At 32.1% G+C, this 23610-nt stretch overlaps 1 long non-coding RNA gene across 1 annotated transcript in view; it reads right to left on the bottom strand.

Annotated features, from left to right (window-relative positions):
* The window catches only part of LOC137658191 (uncharacterized), a 135988-nt gene that overhangs the window by 19475 nt on the left and 92903 nt on the right, over positions 1–23610 (bottom strand). The window contains exon 3 of the long non-coding RNA XR_011047277.1: positions 15898–16079. This is a non-coding gene — a long non-coding RNA (uncharacterized lncRNA). The remainder of the gene's footprint in view (positions 1–15897; positions 16080–23610) is intronic.

Raw genomic sequence — 23610 nt, 5'->3', positions numbered from 1 at the left:
GAGCAAATGGAGTCTCCACGATTGGACTAAAATTCTTTGAAACTGTTAAAATCCTTGTAACTCTCATGATTAGCTACTTTTATCATTATCTCTCTCTCTCTCTCTCTCTCTCTCTCTCTCTCTCTCTCTCTTTCATATTTATCTATTTTATCATTACTTACTTTCTCTCTCTCTCTCTCTCTCTCTCTCTCTCTCTCTCTCTCTCTCTTTCATATTTATCTATTTTATCATTACTTACCTACTCTCTCTCTCTCTCTCTCTCTCTCTCTCTCTCTCTCTCCTCTAGTTATTTTATCATTATTTACCTATCTCCCTCATAACTGCCTCTCTCTCTCTCTCTCTCTCTCTCTCTCTCTCTCATATCTAGCTATTATTATTATTTACCTCCCTCTCCCTCATAACTAGTTCTCTCTCTCTCTCTCTCTCTCTCTCTCTCTCTCTCTCTCTCAATATTTTAATATTTTCCAAACCCTTTGATCCACTTTTGTCGTAGAAACCTCGTCGACCCGGATTCATATTTCAGAACTGACCTCCGGCAAGATGACGGAATAATTCACAGCTTTAATAAAAGAAATGACACGTCAGACGGGATGCTGTTATGAAAATAGAAATATTAACTTTCCCTGGATTACGGTTTGCTCTTTATACTTTCAGGCTGTGTTTTTCATTACCTCCTTTCAGTGGCTTAATCGGAAATGTATCTTGTAGGATTAGCAATGTGATAAATCCATTATTTTGCTTTATCCGCTATCAGAATTTTTTCTTATCGTGTGAAATAGATAACACACTAAGAGTATTTTATCTACTAAGATTATCTTATTTATTTAGAAATTTGCGTTATTTAGCACTTTATCCTTGAGTGAGAAGTCATATATGCTTCAATATATGACCTAAGAACTTTGAAAAACTTACTTGAATTAGCATGGAGAAGTGAAAATTAGTCAAGATCCTGATAAAGTTTTTATGCTTGACTGCATTTATGACAAAACTGAATTCAACATAAATTTTATATTCCGATATCTAAACATAGTGCAAAATGGAACAGTTTACATTATCAATAAGAAGGACTGAAAATTAAATTGAAACATTTTTCTATTTCCCATATAACCATTATTAAAAAAAAATTCGAGAGAAATTGAAAATTATTTTAGACATGTTCTATGCCTGACTTTGATACATTATGAAAATCCAATAACAGGATAAAAACGTAGTTAATTCGTTTTTTGGTATTATGTTAAGAGACATAATTCGTAAAAATTCGAAAAAACTTCGGAATCTATTCACTGAAGACAATCTAGATTCTTTCAGCCACTCAAAAATAGAACTTTCATAAAACCAATTTGAAATCTTTCAGGCCATCCTGACCTGAATTTTTCAGAGCCAGTCTGATATTTTCTAAAGTTCCAATACTAACTCCCCTCGCGTCATTTCTGAATCCATTTTAGGCATGTTTCACTTTGCCAGCCTCGTAAGTGGCATTACGCTCGTATCCCTTTTGAGTCCTCTTCAGAAGTTCAAACTTGCAGCGAATGTTTTTTCATGATGAAATGGCAGACATAAGACTCTCTTCATGATTTATAGATGTCAGATCTTATCTTAATGTTGTTGCTGATCTTAAGTGTTTTATATTCATAGTTCATTCCTTCTCATGTAGTTTATTTGTTTCCTTACTTTCTTCCCTCACTGGGCTACTTTTTCCCGTTGGAGCCTTTTGGCTTATAGCGTCCTGCTTTTCCAAATAGGGTTTTAGCTTAGCTAATAATAATAATAATAATAATAATAATAATAATAATAATAATAATAACAAAGTACCTGTTCACTAGCGGAGGAGTAAAGATATTTTTATAATGACAATAATAATAATAATAATAATAATAATAATAATAACAAAGTAGTTGTCCACTAGCGGAGGAGTAAGGGGATTTTCATAATGACCGCAAATTACTCTTAATTTTGATAATATTCTAATTCTTCATATATATTTACCAAACCATAACCTTTTCTATTTCATTAAGAAGGCTCAGAAATTAATTTAATTCTGGGGAAAACTTTGACTGAATGAGGATTATTAAATATTCATGCCGACGTAGTTCATTGAGAAATGAATAAATCATGAATTAAAAAAATATTATATATATACCTACTTAACGTTATACCAGATATTGTTCAAAAATATCATTATTCCTTTCTAGCGCTTAAAAAAAAAAATCTAAAGTAGCGTGCCAACCAATACAGAGTATGTGAATAAGTTGTATGTGTGTAAATATATATATATATATATATATATATATACATATATATATATATATATATATATACTAATCCTTAGTAGGTCTCTTATGTCCCCTATTTCATTCTATTCAAAGTTATACACCTTAGTAAATATACGCATATATACATACACAAACAGATATTTATGTTTGTGTATATTCATATACATATCTACATACAATATATCCTCTGTTTCATTGTGATCTCTACTACAAATTTCTATAATTCAATCTAAGACTAAATTTACTAAATCCAAGAACCGATCACTGAATAAACGTTTAGAAAGGGAACCCAAAACAAATTTCTAGCAACTATGAAAATCCCAAGTGAATTTTTCAACCAATATCTTCCATTTGGCGATGTTTCCATTTTTCTCACTCTTGTTAGCTCACTTACCTAGATAATAGCATAGATATACAAAAAAAATAAAAATAAAACTTTGAATTAGACTAGCAAAGCCTACTCAAGTAATATAATATAACAAGAGTTATTGATATAAAAATAAATCATAAAAGCCATCAAAACCCAACTAAAGTCACTAAAATCCATTTCTTGGGATTATTTCATTATCATTACATTTAAAGGTTACTCGTGAAGGGCAGAGGAAAGGGACAGTGAAAATACCCTAACCGAACAATACCTAAAAGACTGACCATGATCAGAGCTGAAATCGCTTTTCTCTCCATACCACCCAAGCTAGGACCAAGGAGGGTCAGACAATGGTTGCTAATGATTCAGCCGGTAGGCATAAAAGCTCCTTCAAAACCCCCCTGCTTAGCTCACAAGGATGATGAGGCTGCTGCCACTACAAGAAACTCTCGAGCTTGAGAGAGTCTCCAACCCCTGTTCAGCAGATCGCCAGGCAGGGACGTTTCCAATAGACAACTACAACTTTCTTTAAAAGGTAATTCAGAACCAAACAAGAATTTTCAAAAAATTAAACTTTGAATCAGAAAGGCGAAGCCTACTCTAGCATTATACTTTAATAAGGATTGGCGACGCAAAAAAAAAAAAATAATCATAAGAAAAGCAACAAACCCCATCTAAAGGCATTAAAATATAATTCTTGAAATAATTCCATTATGTTAATATTTATCATTAAAAGATCATTTAGGAACCCCCCCCCCCCCCATTAAAATCTCACTGGATGACCCAGCAACGTTTCGTTTAATTACCGTTTAACCGAAGGTCAAAGTTACAGAAAAGCCCAAATTTTCTTTAGGAGCGAACTCACATGACCTTTCAATCGGATTTACATCAAAGGTGCAAGCTGAGGTTGAAGGTCAGAGGATAATTTACTTTGAAGTCGAAAAGCGACCAAATAGAAACGTTATTATCTCTCTCTCTCTCTCTCTCTCTCTCTCTCTCTCTCTCTCTCTCTCTTCTAGTTTACTGTAGAAGTGCAATCCTTCAGAGATGAACTTCACATTAAAAAATGTTCACGACTTTTTTCGGAGATGGGAATTGATGCAAACCCAGGACAGAAATTAAAAAAATCTATAAATTCCATCCAGAAAATCCTGACCACATATCAAAACTAGTAATAAACTCGAATTAAATCTCAACGAGTGTTCTGAGTCTGCTGATCCTTTATTGGAGTTCCCTTCTAGTTTTCTTTATTATTACTATATATATATATATATATATATATATATGCGTAAGACTCGCAGGGAAACGTGATGCTCAGAAGCAGAAGAACCTCAGGCAAAATGAAAATATAAGGGTGAATGCTGACTAGTTTCGCATTACTTCTTGAAGAAGCAAGACGACGAAACTGGTCACGATTCACCCTTATAATTTCATTTTGCCTGTGGTTCTTTTGCGCATGTGTGTGTGTGTGTGTGCGTGTATATGTATATATATATATATATATATATATATATACATATATATGGTAAAGGTATGACGAACCACATACCCCAGGCGATTACTCTTTAATTAAATTTGGAAAATCCGAAAATCCTACAAATCCCAATACCAACTACTATTACCGAACACATCTCTCTTCAAAGAATAAAAAATAAATGAAAATGGAAAAAAAAAATCATAACACAAGACAAAATTTTATTTTTTTAAATCTAACACTAACACATCTCTCTTTAATGAATGAAAAATATCACAACAAAAAAAGAAAAAAAAAATATATTTTGACATCTTTTCACGGCTTTAAAATTTCCCGAAGCAGATCCAGCCTTGTTTATTTTTATCAATGCGAACTAAAATAAGGTCAGAGTTGCAGAAAAGTGAGGTCTTTCTTTAAGAAGACCATTGACCTTTTTTATGTATCGGGTTTACATCAAACGAACTGGATCAGGTGGGAGGTCATAAGAGAATTTGCTTTGAAGTCGAAAAACGATACCGGGAAACGTTACTCTCTCTCTCTCTCTCTCTCTCTCTCTCTCTCTCTCTCTCTCTCTACACATATATATATATATATATATACATAATATATATATACATATATATATGTATGTATATGAATATATATATATATATATATATATAAATATTTATAGTTTTATAATATAGTAGATTCATATATATATATATATATATATCCTATATATATATATATATATACACATATATATGTATATATATACATATATATATATATATATATATATATTTCCCAAAACTAAGTATAAAAGTATAGAATTTGAAATGTACTACTGAAATTGAGCCCGTACACTCACTCACTCACTCACTCTCTCTCTCTCTCTCTCTCTCTCTCTCTCTCTCTCTCTCTTGCTGTTACAATTCAACGTTTTATAAGAAAAATTGATTCATGATATGTATGTATGTATGTATGTATATATATATAATATATATATATATAATTTTCTTTCCTTTATTATAGAATTTGACATGTAGTAATCAACTGAGTCCGTACTCTCTCTCTCTCTCTCTCTCTCTCTCTCTCTCTCTCTCTCAATGTTATAACTCAAGTTTTTACAATAATGCTGAATGAGCTCCCAAAAAATCGATTAATGTTATGTCGAACTATACAAATCGTCTTTCCTGAGTTAGACGTAAAAATTGAATGTTGTCATCAAAATTAATTCATAATTTTACTATTAATTCAAATCAAGTAAAATTAATTACGATCGTAGATTAAATTAACTATTTTACCTCATTGAATTTGAACCAAATGGTCCGGAACTAAGCTCGGCAGATCATTTAGCTCAGAGCTAAACCATCCTCATGTACGAATAAAAAGTTAAAAGATATGGACACCCAGTTGGAGGGAAGCTGTCAAAAAACTAATGAGAGAAGTAATAAGTAGGTGCAAGTAAGGGACGAAGTGAAGGTAGCTGTTACAAATCTAATGAGAACGCTTATAAGTAGGTGCAAGTAAGGGACAAAGGGAAAGAAACGGTACAAAACTAGTGAGAAGGCTAATAAGTAGGCGCAAGTAAGGAACAAAGCGCAGGTGGCGGTCACTAGACTAATGAGAAGGCTACTAAGTAGTTGCAAGTAAGGAACGAAGTGAAGGAAGCGCTCACAAAACTAGTGAGAAGGCTAATAAGTAGTTGCAAGTAAGGAACTAAGCGAAGGAAGCGGTCACAAAACTAGTGAGAAGGCTAATAAGTAGGTGGAAGTAAGCAGTCACAAAACTAGTGAAAAGGCTAATAAGTAGGTGCAAGTAAGGGACAAAGCGAAGGTAGCTGTCACAAATCTAATGAGAAGGCTTATAAGTAGGTGCAAGTAGGGACGGAGCAACGCTGCAAAGAATTATGGGTAATGTCTAAAGTGCACTGGATGAGGGGTGCAAACGGCACTACACCTTCATGGGATCTGTTGTTGGACTAAACAACACTTACAGTAAATATCAGTTGCAATTCTCCATAGCTAACACAGACAGTCCTAGGTCATAATATTCATTAACATACGTCGAAGACTATTCCTCCCGAATATTATTGTTATCTATTTTCAGGGTCTAATACTTATCTGCGAAGGAACTGTATTACTAGATATTCAATACACTACCTTATGTTGTCGTAGTCTTATTAACTGGTAGTGGTAATTGGCGTTATTATTAGCAAGGGTTTTAAAAATTTACAGAATATCTGTGCTAACAAAAACTGTCACACGATTAAGTTCTAAAAAAAAATAAATACTTAAAGATAAAAGGTGATCTACCGATAGCTTTGTCATTACTACGAAAAAATTGTGATCTGAAAATGGAAATTTGACTTAGTGTGTTTGTGAAAGTGATAATCATAAAAGGTATTCATCATCTAACAGCAAAAAAAAAAAAATGGTTAAAATCAGCAGTTTGATGGATGTAGGCAACAACTTTGTTGATGGATGGCTAAACCAATAGATGTTTCACAGACTTGGAGCACAGAGAGAGAGCGAGAGAGAGAGAGAGAGACGAGAGAGAGAGAGAGAGAGAGAGAGAGAGAGAGGGGGGGGGTTTCAAACGCCATTTAGTAATGCCTACTATACACCGTGCAGAAAATACTGCCATCACTATTATATATGGAGAGGCAATCAAAGCCTTAAATTCTGAAAATTCTGCTTTGTAGTTTTCCCTTTAAATGCTGTAAAATATTTCTATTTGGAATAGAGAATCTTTCTTCGACAATAAATTCTATCTACAGAAAGGAAAAGGATTTTGCATTCAATGATCCAAAACAGCAACTCGCTTTTGGGTAGAATATGAATAACAGCACAATATTTTCCACGCCATAAAATTACAGCTCAGCTGAAAGATAAGTCTTACTTATAACTCCAAAAGTTACCACCACGCTAGAACGTAAGCATTCCTTCACAGCCTATTAGAAACGACCCTATCTGATAGTCTGTTGGACGGGAGTCCGTGGCCCGATCTAGCCCGGTAGTTCCTAGTAGTGCCTGTAACCTCACCATCCTTTTGATCTAAGGATAGTGGGGGTGGGGGAGCCTATATATCTATCTTGTGAATCATCAGCAGCTAGTGCCTGCCCCTAATTGGTCCTAGCTTGATGGAGAAGAGGCTTGGGCGCTAATCATATGTGTATATTGTTAGCCTCTAGGATATTGTCCTGTCCTTTGTGGTGAACTATGTGGTAACGTCCTTGACTGGTGATCGCCAGACTGGGGTTAGAGTTCCACTCAAACCCATTAGTTCCTTTAGTCGATGCAACTTCACCATACTTGTGAGCTAAGGATCGTGGTTTTGGGGAGCTTATAGGCCTATCTGCTGAGTCATCAGCAGTCATTGCCTAGACCTCTCTGGTCCTAACTTGGGTGGAGGGAGGGGGTTGGGCCATGATCATATGTATATGACCAATCTCCAAGGCATTGTCCAGTTTGCTTGAGCAATATCACCGACCCTTGCCTCTGTCATTCGTGAGTGGTTTTTAAACGTTGAAAACATTTAAGCCTTGAACGTTTCCCGAGGGTGATCTATCAATGTTCCTTGCAAAAATAAACAGAGATCGACCATGATTTTGTTTGTATTATTCAACATGAAACAGAAAAGCCTGGGCATAACCATCTTTTTTTTTTTTTAATATGGTATTGAGGGGAATTTCGTGTTATCATGCAACCTAAACCGGAAATAAAAATCAAAACATTTGGCTCGTTACGAAGGAGACTTATTCCCAATTACTGGAGGACTATGGTGTTTCTTATTCCACGCCAGGATACATTACCCATAGAATAATACTCTTGTTCATGAATAATACTATTACCTAGAATTAATTCAAGTACTTAACAATATTACTATTCCTTAAAATAATACTATCACTTCAGAATAATACCATTACTAAAGAATTATACTATTACTTAACAATAATACTGTTACTTAAAAATAATACTATTTAGAATAATCCTGAACTATAATAACAATGTTGCTCACAAATATAACTGTTAGTCAAAATTAATACTATTAGTTATCACTAATACTATTAGTTAAGTATAGTACTGTTACCTAATCAATGTCACAATGATATTTGTCATATAAAAAGAAAGAGATCTCGAAGAAAAACTAGAGGGGCACTCAGTAGAGCGCAGACCTCTGCCGCAAAAGCTTATTTCTCGACCTTGACCTAGACCTTTGACCTTAACTTGTACTAATTGGCGTAGATTTTCCTATATTCAATTATGAACCAAGTTTGAAGTCTCTCTAACTACAATGTCCAACCTTATGTCTGATTACCTGAATCGGACATTTTGCCTGACCGTGACCAGGACCTTCTAAAATTTTATAATTTCCAAATTTTTACAAAACATTTAATCCCTGCAAGTTTCATTACTCTATGATTAAAATCGTGGCCACGAAGCTGTTCACAAACAAACACACACACAAAAAGGGGTGAAAACATAACCTCCTTCCAACTTCGTTGGTAGAGGTAATTAACATTATAATACGGATAAATTGAATCCTCAAGAATTCTAAAGGTAGTTACCTATAAAACAGATTTCTGGTTCTTTAGATGCAAATATATGGGTATGTATTGACGAGTAATATCACTGCAAGACTTGTGTATGAAAGGGTATGAATATACAGTAAGCATGTATACTTTAGTATTCATATTACTCCGTAAAAGCCATTTACAGTTATCTTATTGTGAAATGCTTTGAAAAATTATACAAAGAGATTGTCGGTATGCACTTGAAATACAATACCTATCCCCTCCACACCACAATACAATGCATAGAACTAAAACCTCATCTCATAATAAAGTAATTTCAGTGTTTTCTACGTTCTTCCCAAACCTGCGCGGAGGAATGCGCAGAAGAACACTTTTTTATAGAAACAGGAAATGATAATATCCTCAACGCTCACATGGAGATCTACTCTTACGTTAACGTTAGAGTTTGTTACTCACGTTTCTGAAGACGAGAATAAACGCGAGAGTTCAAAGGTCTGCTAAATTCATCTAAAATCGAAGCCTAACCCCTGGGAAGCTATCGGACTGCCTTTCCTTTTACCTTTTCTGTAGGTGAATCTATCACCTGTCATCTTATTCAGAGAGAGAGAGAGAGAGAGAGAGAGAGAGAGAGAGAGAGAGAGAGAGATCGCTTATTACAAATACCTATGGAAATATGGGGATCTTCGCAGTCTTTGAAATATGAGTTACATAGATTGAAGTATTAAATGGTTGATTCAGGTAACTTCATTTTTCTATGGTTATAATTATATATGATCAAATCTACTATATTGTGTTCATGATTATATTTTGCTCTTCAAGTTATATCACTGCATTTAACAACTAACATTACTAGGGTTACATCAATCACTGATGCTCATGGTATGCACGTAACCTTCTTTTTCTCTGAATTCCTATAAATAACTTTATAAGTTCAGACGGTTTCGTTACTGGAAAAAGAAACTGGATCCTGGGTTCCAATTACTAGTTAATTGACGTGGCAATTATACAATAATAAATATTTCATCCGTATCTAATTTACAACAGTCTACTGTAAACACTCAGATGAATGGATGTAGCAAAGAGTGATATGGGTGGGGTGGGACCGAGGGAAGGAGGTGTAAGGAATAGAAATAGATGGAAAAAGTCCACTCAAGCGACCGGCCCTGCTATACGGTGGGACTAAGACAATCGAAAGAAGAAGAAGATGATTTTGTTGTCAATACTCAGCCAAATCCATAAAATAATTTTGAAGTATGTTAGCTTTCGATTGATTTCTAGAATCAAATGTATACGAGATTTAGTCTTTTGATCTCTATTCTTTAGACTGATTTCTAGAATCAAATATATGAGATTTAGTCTTGTGATCTCTACCATGTCATAAAAATACTTCAAAGTTTGCTTATTTAGTTTCTGTTCTTCCAAGTTTCTGTTTTATCTTTAAATGCTACTTCTCTCTCTCTCTCTCTCTCTCTCTCTCTCTCTCTCTCTCTCTCTCTCTCTCTCTCTCTCTCTCTCTCTCTCTATATATATATATATATACATATATATATACACACACATATATATACTGTATATATAATATATATATATATATATATATATATATATATATATAAATATATATATAAAATACTTCGATACATTTATTGTACATAACAGTGCATCTCAACGATTGCAATAACTACCCAGACACATTATTCTATCCGTTTCCGTATTTCCTTTCCTCCACGGGCTATTTTCCCTGTTTGAGTCCTTTAAGTCTTATAACATCCTGCTTTTCCCACTACGGTTGTAGTAGTAATAATAATAATAATAATAATAATAATAATAATAATAATAATAATAATAATAATAGTAGTAGTAGTAGTAGTAGAATTGTTTTTGAGGACTACAGCCTACTCAATCCCTTCTATTAAGGCCCAGGGCGGTCAAAACCCATGCCCGTGGGCCGAAAGTGGCCCTCTAGAGAAAAATATTTCTTTTCAAGCTCCTATTCCTAAATTTTGATATATATATATATATATATATATATATATATATATATATATATATATATATATATATATATATATATATATATATATATACATATGTGTATATATATATATATGTATATATATATATACAAATATTATATATACATACATATAAGTGTATATAAGCTATTCACAACTCAAAGAGCTATGGGAAGAATAATGAGAGGAATAACACTAATATATATATATATATATATATATATATATATATATATATATATATATATATATATATATATATATAATGTCTATACACATACATATATATATATGTGTATACATATATATACATATATATGTATATATAACTATACATATATATATATATATATATATATATATATATATATATATATATATATATATATATATATATATATATATATATAAACTGTTGGTTAACCAGAGTTGCATTTTCTTATATATCTACCTTGAATCAAATTCATGCCAATTATATTACATTTGGTTTTTAACCCCCTTATTTTACTGAAGTAAATTTCTCCCTCATCCTGTCAATTATATATGCAATTTCTTGTCACAGTTTTACAGTGAAATATTTTCTTATATGATAGTTCTGTTCCATATCATTATTAAACATATTTTGCAAGTACATTATATGTGGATCTTTTCACGTAATTTATAACAATTGGATTTCTTGCCGCAGTTTTACATAAAAGATAGTTATTTTCATGTCACTATTTATACTGAAGCAAATTAATTCGTTTTATGTTATTCTTATGATAGGCAATTTTTGTCATAAATTTACCGTAAAATTTATTCAGTCTATTTTTACGTTATCAATACGTTAATATTATCAAAACTAATCATCATAAACATTACATCGTTTGGCAAAGTCATGTTACCTATACCACATTAAAAAAAATTTCGTAATTTTACTGTGTATAAAAGTAACATTTTTTCCCATGAGAATTATACAATAGTTAATTTTCATGAATATTCTACCATGTTCTTTTGTACATCAGTCATATCACAAACAATTCTTGATAATTTCTACAAATAAGTAAAAACGAATTAAAATTAAATTGCTCAGTTAACAAAAAAAAAATATAAGTTAAAAAACTACAAATATTCCCAGTGTAAGAATAAAAGAATATATGAAAAAATAAAAAAAAAAACATAATAAAATATATAGCTATAATAAAAAAAAAAAAACTTTCCATGTTAATAAATGAAACAGTAACTCAAAAATTAACTTCCTGATTAGTTGAATACTACAAAGAAGTGGATAAAGATAAACAAATATCCTAAAAATGTTTTTAAAAGATCCACCGAAAAATACTAAAAACAAACCAAAGACGAAAATAAATCCAATGGAAAAATTATGTAAAAAAAAAAAAATGAAAATCTAAGTTACCAGGACCTACATCTAACCTCCCAAATATCTATGGATTATCGAAAAAGCATAAACTGGAGGAGACTTCCTATAAGGAATATCTTTTCTATAACAAATCCTTTCTCAGGAATATCCTTTAAATAACGACTCCTTTCACCGAAAACTTTCAGAACTGATTTATGAAACTTTCCATTCTCATTTGTGGGTTATACTTTTAAGAGGCCCGAGAATGAATATCAACGTCTTTATGTTGGATAAAAAGAGGTCCTTAGACCACTTCTCGTTTAAACTACGCCAATTTATGAAGCATTCACCTTTGTCTACGTCTAAAAGTCTAAAATATCTTCGGGAGAGATACGGCGTTTCTTTTGGGGAAGGACCCATTTCCATAGAGAAAGTTTTATGATAAAAAAAAAAACTTTGGTTATGAGGTCATATGAGGTCATATCGTTTCCTGTCATCACAGCGATGGGAAAATTGACAGCGCTGTTCTTCTCAGGGAATTAAACGTGTAGTGATGGTCAATGTTGAACAAAGTTAAGGCACAAATCAAGATACTATTGGAAAATTTAATGCAGATATCATGAAGAATTATGGAGATAATTCTGTTCTGCCTTTTTCAGGGAGATGAACGTTTAGTGATGGTAAATGGTGAACAAAGTTAATACACACATCAAGATAAATTATTGAGAAGCTTAAAGCACTGAGCATGAAGAATTATGGAAATTGTTCTTTCTGTTCTTCTTAAGTAGTAAACGTGAAGTGATGAACAACGGTGAACAAAGTTAATGAATGCACAAATAAAGATAAATTATTTGGTAGTTTAAAGCACTGATCATGATTTATGGAAATTAATCTGTTCTATCCTTCTCGCGTAGTTAAATGTGCAGTAGTGAGCAATGATGGAAAACGTTAATGCAGAAATCAAGATAAATCATTGACAAGTTTAAAGTCCAGATCATGAATAATTATGGAGATCGTTTTTATTGTATTCTTCTCCCGTAGTTCAAAGTTTAGTGATGGTTAATAATTGACAAAATGAATGCACAAGTCAAGATAAATCATTAAAAAATTTAAAATAGAGATAATGAAAAATTATCAAATCAATTATTCAAGTTTCTAGTGAATGATAAATTGCGCCATCAACTTGAATTTAACAGCAAAAGTGGCTAGGAATAATAGAAATAAAATAATAATTTTCCTGGTTATTTCATGAATTGAAATATGAAATATACATAAAAATGTGCCGATTTTACCTTCCCAGAAGAATTCTATTGTTTCGATTATTCATTTGCAAATTTTCCATTCCTGATTTCTATGGGAAAGTTTAAGTTCAATAATCAGTAACCATGGTGTCATAGAGGCAAATGGGTTAGTGCACCTTGGTATCAAATCCCTTACCATTCGTAATGCTCTAATGAACGTAAGTCAATCCAAAGACAAAGTAAACTCAATATCATATATATATATATATATATATATATATATATATATATATATATATATATATATATATATACAGTATATATGTATATATATATTATATATATACATTATATATATACATATATATATATATATATATATATATATATATATATATATATATATATATATATATATATATATATATATATATACACATATTATAGATGCAATCTTCCTTAGCACGAAAATAACTAATATAAAGTAGTCCACATAAGGAAAATTAAAAGATTATGCACTGGACGTCTTCTTAGAGCGATTATTATGAAATCTTAATTTTCCGCGTGTATACTACCATATATATATATATATATATATATATATATATATATATATATATATATATATATATATATATTTATATATATATATATGAATATATATATATATATATATATATATATATATATATATATATATATATATATATATATATACATACATATATATATACCTCACATTATAATCTCACAAGCAAAGGCACCTAAACAAGTGGGAATTAAAAGTGCTAACCACCTTTAAGAATTACCTTATAAAATAATATTCTATACTAAAGTTTAACCCAACTTCCAAATTCACCAGCCGACTGACTTGATAGAGTTTATTTCTATTTAACAAGACACAATCTTGATTTTCTTCATGTACTGCCGCATAAGGGGTCATTCGAATAAAATCTTATTAATTTGGTCACCTGGTGGGTTGGGAAAATAGGTAATACTCGCTGGTCAGTAAGAGACTGGTGTCACAATTTGAATCCTTAAAATACAGGTAGCACTCACGCTCCGACTTTCGGTGCCTCTGCTGGCATGATTGGTATAACTATCTTGCTTTTCATTTCAAGAAACTAAGGTCCGATCCCAATGTGAAGTAGATATTAATTGTTATTGAACGTGATATTGTTGATTTTTTATATAATATATACACATTTATATATACATATATATACACATATACCGTACATATACATATACATATATATATATATATATATATATATATATATATATATATATATATATATATATATATATATATATAATATATATATAGGTATATATATATATATATATATATATATATATATATATATACACATATATATAATCATACATACATTACATACACACAACAAAATAAATAAATGCAGCTGTTTCTACTCAACTGCAGGACAAAGGCCTCAGACATGTCCTTATCAATCAATGACTGGGGTTCGGTCAGTATCATCACCATTGCGGATTGGTGATGGCGGGAGATTTTAGTGTGATCGCTCAAATCAAACGAACTTATTACGGGTGGCCCTGACTAATACAGTTTTGATGATCATGCCGATATACAAACACTTTTACCACTCATAAAGATCTCTCTCTCTCTCTCTCTCTCTCTCTCTCTCTCTCTCTCTCTCTCTCTCTCTCTCTCTCTCTCTCTCTCTCTCTCGATATATATATATATATATATATATATATATATATATATATATATATATATATATATATATATATATATATATAAACATATATATACATATATTTATACATATATCTATACATATATAAATATACACATTTGATTATTGGCTTAAACTAAAAAGCGTAGTAAAGAAACAAAGTTCCCATTTCGTTCATAAATTATAATTATATCTTTTATTTCTTTATAATTATATAATTTTCAGGTTGTAAAGTGGTTATGCATACTTGAAAAAACCCTTCACATGACAATGATTCTTTTGGGGCTTCGTTTCAAGTTTTCTTTTCTAAGAGGAGCTTACATTTTGCATTTACTGTAAAGGAGAGTTTTAATATTACACGAAGCATGAGGCTTAGTAGCTGTGATCGTATATTGTATTTCAATTTTGTATTTCTTACCCGTATCTAATTGTGATGGACGTGTGGATTAGTGTATGTTTCGAGTAGTAGAATAGAAGAAAACAAAGAATAAAAATATAATATAATAGATAAAAGGATAAAATTTAAATAATGCTACGACTGGCATATGAATTTGTGTATGTTTCGAATGGCAAAAAAGAAGAAAAGAATAAAAATATAACTGAAAAAATAAAAGGATAAAAATAAAATAATATTACAACTGGCATGTGAATTAGTGTATGAATCAAGTTGTAGAACAGAAGAAATAAAATAGAAATATAATAGAAGAAATAAAAGGATAGAAATAAAACAAAGTTACGACTGACATCTGAATTAGTGTATGATTCGAATGCTAGTAAAGAAGAAATCCAAGAATAGAAATATAATAGAAGATATAATAGGATAAGAATAAACCACTTTTTCGATATGTGAATTAGTGTGTTTCGAATGGTAGAATAGAAGAAGAAAAAGAGTAAAAATATAATTGAGATATAAAAGGCTAAAAATAAAGTTATACTACTTACTATCTAAGGATGACAAGGGAAGTCGCGTCAGGTAAATTTACATTAGATCTGAGAGACTTCTTCAATACACATCTTGTCATAATGAAGACAGAGACGAATGAGCTCAGAGCACATCTTAGTCATTAAGCGTCAATCTTCAAGTAATGTTTTTCGTCTGAGAAGGCAACCAAATTATGTAGAATCTGGAAATATAAAAATAACAATAGACCTCACATTATATTACAATTGGGAATGCATACTGTGTGTGTGTATATATGTATATGTGTATATATATATTATATATATATTATATATATATGTATATATATACATATATATATAGATAAATAGATAGATATATGTAGATGTATATATATTTCTATAAATAGATATATATGTGTATATATATATATATATATATATATATATATATAAATATATATATATAAATATATATACATATATATATTTATGTGTGTGTGTATGTTTGTGTATATTATTCAACCATAAACATATTTTGAATACACAATAAACGTTGCACTCTTCACTTAGCAATTAAAAATGCATTTTACCATGTATAAAAATAACCTATTTCTATGGTCTACACATCGTTCATAAAATATGTATCCACCATTATGGTCAATACCATGTTTGATTTTCCTTCATTTTCAGGCATTTTAGTGCTATAATTCTTAGAAATTAATGCTAAAAAAAATTCTAATCTAAAAAAAATAAAAGATTACATATGGTGTGCGGGCAACTTTTGCTGCCTCGGAGACCGGAAGTTGCTAAGGGCTATCTACTTCTGGGTTGCCTGGTTTTCTAAGAGAGGAAAGGCCAACTTCTAATCAACAGAAGCTTTAAAAGGCCGACCCATTATTAAAAAAAAAAGGCTGAAAATATAGCATTTCAGGCCAACCTGTTTTCATGATATTACTAAAGGCCAACCAATTTAAAAAAAAAGAAAAAAAAAGGGGGGGGGGCAAATTTGAGCTTTTTGGCATGAAAAAAGGCCAACCTGGCAACCCTGATCTAGTTCCCCTTTATCTATAATTGCCTCTTTACTAACTAAATCAATTAAAGGTTTAAAGGTAGCTTATGAATAGCAGAGGCAAGGGACAGTGACAATAACCTGTAGACTGGCCATACATACATATGACCAGCGGCCATGACCACTCTCCGCCAAAAATTAGGATCAGGGAGGGCCAGGCAATAGCTGTTGATGATTCAGCAGGTAGACATAACAGGCTCCCTTAAACACCCCATCCTTTGGCGATCACTAAGCAGAGACGTTACCACTAGGCCACAAGAAGAACAACAATCGATGCATTTCCTACCATCTCAAGACTCAACGTCAAGGAAATCATTTCAGCCAGTATATGGCATCCTCACAAAACAAAACAAAAGAAGGATTCGAAAGACATCCTTCGCAGTGTTCTCGGCTTAATGGCCTCCTCCAAAGCCCCGGCCTGATTGACAGGCATTGAGCATTAAGACAGGATACCTCTCCCTTCGACAATAACGACGTCGCAGTGGTATGTTGCGGGAACATGTCTAGTAAGACTTTGAAGATTTATCTTCCCAAGATCTACACTTAGGAAGTGAGTCTTATGCGCTCTTGCTATAAGGTCTATTATTCCACTCTGGCTCGAGTTAAGGAACTCTACGACAAATAGATGAATGATGATGTTATGTGATGTGTTCTTCGATTCCCAGGAGATAGTTTATTAGTTTCTTTGATTTTATTTTGTAAATATTACCAAAATAAAGTTGTCAGATTACGTTTCATAAAGATGGATTTACAATCGCATTATGTTTTACGAAAGCAAAAATTCGCGTATTTGTTATCACATATTATTTTACGAAAGAAAAAAACATACATACTCATCAAGACATAACGTTAAGAAAACTCCAAAATAATCATATTCATAATAACATTGTTTTTCGAACGCAAAAATTTACCTACTAATAATCACAATATATTTACGTAAGCAAAACTTCACATATTCATAATCGCATAATGTTTTGCGAAAGCATCAATTCACATAACAACCACATTATGTTTTAGGAAAGCAAACAATTACATATTTATAATCACATTGTTCTACAAAAACAAAAACCGAGTTCTTAATTACGGTAAAATCTCCAGCATTTAAAAACACATTTATGACGCGAGACAAAAATCACAAAGACGATTTGAGACTCGCTTCCCCGTGAATAGTTCATTGTCATGTTTACCTTGAAAAGTACTCCAAATATTTTATTTTTCCTTGTTTCCTTTCCTCACTGCACTATTTTTCCTGTTGGGGCCACTGGGCTTATAGCATCCTGCTTTTTAAACTAGGGTTGTAGCTTAGCAAGTAATAATAATAAAAATAATAATAATAATAATAATAATAATAATAATAATAAGGGGGGTTAGTTCTGAGAACTACAAACTAAAACTAGAGGGGTACTAGGAAGAGCACAAATCTCCGCCGCTACAGTTTGTTTCTCGACCTTGCCCTTAACCTTTGACCTTAACATGTATTAATTGGCGTAGATTTTCATATACTCAAATATGAACTAATTTTGAAGTCTGTGACAACGATGTTTAAACTTATGGCTGATTCCGTAAATTCGACATTTACCTTGACCGTGACCTTTGACCTTATCCTTCAAAAATTTAATCATTTCCAGCTTTTTACATAACAGTTAATCCCTGCAAGTTTCATTACGATTAAAATTGTGGTCAGGAAGGTGTTCACAAACAAACACACACAAAACAGGAGGTAAAACATAACCTCCTTCAAACTTCGTTGGAGGAGGTAATTAACCCCCTCCAACCTCATACTCCGTCGAAGGGGATTTGAGGATAAATAATAACTTGTCTATATGCTGTTTTTCGAACCCACTTTCCACAAGCATCATAATATTGCGCCCTATCTTTTCGTACTTATAAACACGATTCTTTATCTAGATTATTTCTAATGCTCATTTTGACGCATTTCCGCCAGCGATAAATCCCCGAGATTGATTTAATATTTAATTAACATTTTCTTCATAACAAATATCATTTATTTAAAATTCTTCCTTCCTACTAAAACTCTAGAGCAGCTAAGACAATGTCACTGTCCATGGCCTCTACTATTCATGAGCGACTTTTAAACCTTTGAATTTAATTACCAGTTCTCTTGCTTGAGGGTACGCTCGAGCACACTATTCTATTCTTATTTCTCTTCCTCTTGTTTTGTTAAAGTTTTTATAGTTTAGCCTATTAAGGAAATATTTATTTTAATGTAGTTACTGTTCTTAAGATATTTCATTTTCCCTTGTTTCCTTTCCTCAATTGGCTATTTTCCCTGTTGGAGCCCTGGTCTTATAGCAATCTGCTTTTCCAGCTAGGGTTGTAGCTAAACAAGTAATAATAATAATAATAATAATAATAATAATAATAATAATAATAATAATAATTATCATTATTTTAATGTTGTTACTGTTCTTAAAATATGTTATTTTTCCTTGGTTCCTTTCCTCACTGGGCTATTTTCAGTGTTGGAGCCCCTGGGCTTATAGCATTCTGGTTTTCCAACTAGGGTTGTAGCTTGGCAAGTAATAATAATAATAATAATAATAATAATAATAATAATAATAATAATAATAATAATAATAATAATAATAATAAGACACAACACTGGGATTACTGAGACATCATGAGAGAGAACTTTCTTCCTGTAGTAAATAAAAGCCGAAATATCCATGAGAAAGTCGCTACACTATTGCTTCAGAAGGAAATTCTCTTAACGCCCAAATAAATTAGAAAAAGTGACAGCTTCAGAGACTCAGAGCCCTTTTGTCTCTGACACAAAGGCTGCTTGGAATGGAATTCACTTCACAAAGAAATATATTGTATGCTATAAATTATGGATCTATAATTAGAAAAATTTACAGGTTGGTTTTACATGTGGGATGCGAGAGAAATGTAAAATAAAATGATGGGAGATCATAGTTAAGAATGGAACAAACGCTGTATACACACATATAGGGAAGAGAAGATGTAATAGGGATGTACTACTGTAATTTAGTTTACTTTGGTCGGTTTGTCGCTACCGCCACACACACACGTAAAAAAAAAAAAAAAAAAAAAAACAGACATACACACACACTCACTCAGAAACTGCATTAATTCCTATATTTGTGAGGTGTCTGTCTAAAATTGTAAGTTCCATTATAATATTCTACCATTATCACTAAATAAAAAAGGAATTTTAATTCGTGACACGTTTTAACTTCAATGCTACACTGACTTCAGGCCGAGAGTGACATAGTGCCAACATGCATGTTTGCATAGAGTATATTTTCATAAGAAGCTAAATTCTCTATTTCACGTGATATATAAGAATGTTAATTCACCAAACATAAATAAGGTTTAATTCAACTATATATTATGGTTGTGGTAGCCTATTGGAAACGTCCCTCGCTGGAGATCTACTTGACCGGGGTTCGATTCTCGCTCAAGATCGATAGTTTTTTGTAGTGATTATAATCTCACCATCCTTATGAGCTAAGGATGTAGGGCTTCGGGGAGACTATAGATGTACCCATTCAGTCACCAACAACCAATCCCTGGCCCTAGCTTGAGTGGAGAGGGGGTTTGGTCGCTGATCAAATCTGTATATGGTCAGTCTCCAGGCACTGTCCTGCTATGTCTAGACTATCGTTGTCTCCATAAGTTCAATTTTCAAACAAAACTTTTTTGACAAGTCAGTTCTAAAACTACCATGATCCCATGTTTATGATGACACTATCGTCACTTCTTAAGATTTATGCCAGTATTATCTTATACATTGTCACTAAGTTCTATTTTCAAACAAAAACTTTCTTGACAAGTCAGTTTTAAAACTGTCATGATCCCTTGTTTATGATGACACTGTCATCACTTCATGACACAAATGCTAGTATTACATAATTCTTGATACTTATACCAGTATTACGTAATTCTTGATACTTATACCAGTATCACCTTATTTTCTAACAAAGAAAAATACGTTCCTATTAAGTGCGTATATATCATGCATGTCTGTATGACCGAATGAATAAGCTGGTATTCTTTGACATTCAATGTAAATTCTAATGTGATACTAATTTCCCTCTCATTGATCTGTAATCAAATTGTTGTTGAAAAACAGACGAGGTCTCAGAAAGGATTAAAACAAAATAGTCACTCAACTTTACGATGTTTTAAGATTAATTAAACTCCTTGTAGGTAGAATCTTCAGATGATGATAATAATAATAATAATAATAATAATAATAATAATAATAATAATAATAATAATAATAATAATAACATTCCCAATGGTTTTTTTTTTAGTTTCTATTCAGTCATAATCTTTATACAAGTGTTTTCAATTATTTTAGTTTTGTTTATTATTACAATTATTTTTTCATCATTATTTTCAATAATTTTAGTATTGTTTATTATCATAGTTTTATCATTATTATAGTTTTGTTGTTTTAATATTCACGTGGAACACAGCTGAGAGAGAGAGAGAGAGAGAGAGAGAGAGAGAGAGAGAGAGAGAGAGAGAGAGAGAGAGAGAGAGAGAGAGAGAGAGAGTGTGTGTGTGTGTGTATGCATGATAATACAAACAAAAATACACACAGCGGCGTTCATAGCTGCTGCTATCAACACTGGATTCGTATATTTTCAAATGTACAGTATATTAGAAAGTTTCACTATTCCTATGCTTGACAAAGAAACCCCTTTTTGTCTCTAACATCAATTTCCTGGATAACCTTTATCTCGATGTCCGCATTCATCCAGAATACGTTAGTCTTGCCGCCTTCACACCCCCCCCCCCTCCCCAGAAAATAGTTCTTGACTACCTGTTTCTCTAACTAGAATTATATCCCGCATTCTCATGCATAACTTCTTGCATAAAAGTGTACTTCAGTTTGCCACTTCTTAACTACAACTACTGCTACAAGTACCAGTAGTAGTAGTAGTAGTAGTAGTTTAGGAGAGGCAAACTGAAGTACTACTATATGGAAGAAGTCATAAATTGTTACATAGATGAGTAATCCAGTTTGCCATTTCTTAAATACTACTACTGCTACAAGTACTAATGTAGTAGTAGTAGTGGTGGTAGTAGTAGTAGTAGTAGTAGTAGTAGTAGTAGTAGTAGTAGTAGTAGTAGTAGTAGTAGTAGTAGTGGTGGTGGTGGTGGTGGTGGTAGTAGTAGTAGTAGTAGTTACTAAAGAAGGATCATAGAGCCAGGCAACTTATTACTACGACAACTACTACTAATGCTAAAAGTACCAGTAGTAGTAGTAGTTGCAAAAGACAGGTCAAGTAGTAATAATAGTAGTTGCCGTAATAGTAGATGGTACAAGAGATGGATCAGAGCCAGACAATTTACTACTACAACAACTACAAGTAATAGTAGCAGTAAATCGCCTATCTCTATTGCCGATCTCTTGCAACATTGCACCACCGAGGCCAATCAATTCAGTATCCTGCTCACAAGTCACTTAAATTCCCCACAAACACTCTCTTTTGTTCAAAGGACCCCGATGAAAATTCCTACAAGAGATTCTCGCCTCCAAGTGTCCTTTATCAGTGTGTGACACCTGACACATTTGCCCTTGGACCTGCTCATCCTTGTAACCATTTCCTTTGAGCCTTTATTTTAATTAAGTGCTAAAAGGAATCTACGCGAATTTCCGTCTGTGCTATAGACTACGTGAATTGCCATCTCTGCTATAGACTGGTATATTCAAATCTTCAATATTGATATTTTTTTTTTCTTATATTAACCTTTTGAAGTTATTAGTTGTAATTTTGAATATGGTAACAAAATTATCAATTGATCTTCCCCCCCCCCCCACAAACATAAAAAATCGAAATTCAACATTGAATTCAAATCAAGCATAATAGAATTATATTTTGAAAGGATAAATTCTCCCTTCTGAATCTTGACATACATATATACATACATACCTCATACATACATATATGTGTACTCAATAATACCCATATTCTAGAAGTTTTATTCAAACTATGGTTGTAGGTTGATTTTTCTATCTAGCTGTTGAATTGGTCGAACTTCAAAAGTTCAAACTTGTTGCAAATCCTTTTCTTTCGAACATGTTAACATAAGCCTCATTTCATAGTCTATAAATGACCGATTCTATTTTTTTACTATGCATCATTTACAGTTTATTCGACACTTCTAAATTTCCTATCTGAATTGTAATGCTTTCCCTGTTGGAGCCCTTGGGCTTGTACCATCCTGCATTTGCAACTACCTTTGATAGTAATGATAATATTAAATATGAACCAAGTTTGAAGTCTCTGTGACAACGATGTCCAAACTTAAGGCTGATCACGTAAATTGTACATTTTGCTTGACCGTGACCTTTGACCTTCCAAATTTTAATAATTTCCAGCTTTCTACATAACAGTTAATCTCTGCATGTTTCATTACTCTACGATTAAAATTGTGGCCAGGAAGCTGTTCACAAACAAACAAACACACACACACAAACAGGGGGTAAAGCATAACATCCTTCCAACTTCGTTGGCAGAGGTAATGATCATAATAAACGATAAATACCAAAGCGTATGATAAATCTTAAGTACATTTCATATGAAAATCACTGCCTTTAAGATAACAAAACTCAAAAGAACAATAGGATACATATTCATGAACCTTCTGGCATTCCTAATCATAAAAACATATTGATAACCTCC

This window comes from Palaemon carinicauda, chromosome 19, assembly GCF_036898095.1.
Source record: "Palaemon carinicauda isolate YSFRI2023 chromosome 19, ASM3689809v2, whole genome shotgun sequence".
Classification (NCBI taxonomy): Eukaryota; Metazoa; Arthropoda; class Malacostraca; order Decapoda; family Palaemonidae; genus Palaemon; species Palaemon carinicauda.
Note: the sequence above shows the minus strand (reverse complement) of the source record. Positions and strands in the feature narration are given on the sequence as shown.